Consider the following 1,194-nt stretch of genomic DNA (forward strand, 5'->3'; position numbering starts at 1 on the left):
GGAAGTCGTAAAATCAGCTGTTCACCTGCCGAGTTTTTGGGGGGATGAATAGGGAAGTCCTTCTTTAGCTTGTTTTATTATATATTGCTGCCTTTGCACCTGTCAATGTTTACTTTTGTATGCACATTAAATCAACAAAAAAATCCTGACTTTGGAGCAATGTTCACGGACTCTAGTATTTGGCTCTCTATTAGATGCAATGGTTTTCCTGTATTGGGACCATGATTTCTGTCCTAACTTGTTCACCGGTCCTCATATGAAAGGTACTTTTCCTTGTTGATGTCTCAAGAAAGAAATACAAGAACACACACACATTCTTGTATTTGATACCTTCTTGAGACCTCTGAAAAAATGCCTACCGGAAGTCGTAAAATCAGCTTTTCACCTGGTGGGTTTTTTGGGGGGATGAATAGGGAAGTCCTTCTTTAGCTGCCGTCTTGTTTTATCATATATTGCTGCCTTTGCACCTGTCAGTGTTTACTTTTGTATGCACATTAAATCATCAAAAAAATCTTGACTTTGGAGCAATGTTCACGGACTCTAGTATTTGGCTCTCTATTAGATGCAATCGTTTTTCTGTATTGGGACCATGATTTCAGTACTAACTTGTTCACCGGTCCTCATATGGACGGTACTTTTCCTTGTTGATGTCTCAAGAAGGCGAGAAATACAAGAACTCACACACATTCTTGTATTTGATACCTTCTTGAGACCTCTGAAAAATGCCGACCGGAAGTCGTAAAATCAGCTGTTCACCTGGCGGGTTTTTGGGGGGATGAATAGGGAAGTCCTTCTTTAGCTACCGTCTTGTTTTATCATATATTTCTGCCTTTGCACCTGTCAATGTTTACTTTTGTATGCACATTAAATCAACAAATTAATCCTGACTTTGGAGCAATGTTCACGGACTCTAGTATTTGGCTCTCTATTGGATGCAATGGTTTTCCTGTATTGGGAAAAAAATGAATTAAGTGCTGACTTGTTAATAAAACATGTAGTGTTTACTATTTGTATACCAACATAAAATGCATTTTTTAAACTTTTAAAAAAAAAATTAATTAGTATGTCATTAATCCTATTATAATTGCAGTTGACATCACCTGTTGCATTTTTAAACTCTGCTTCATTTCCCATTTACTTAATATTTCTTGGAATTTGTATTATCTTTTAATGATGTGGCCAAATTTTATCAAA

Source organism: Nerophis lumbriciformis, linkage group LG24 (assembly GCF_033978685.3).
Source record: "Nerophis lumbriciformis linkage group LG24, RoL_Nlum_v2.1, whole genome shotgun sequence".
Classification (NCBI taxonomy): Eukaryota; Metazoa; Chordata; class Actinopteri; order Syngnathiformes; family Syngnathidae; genus Nerophis; species Nerophis lumbriciformis.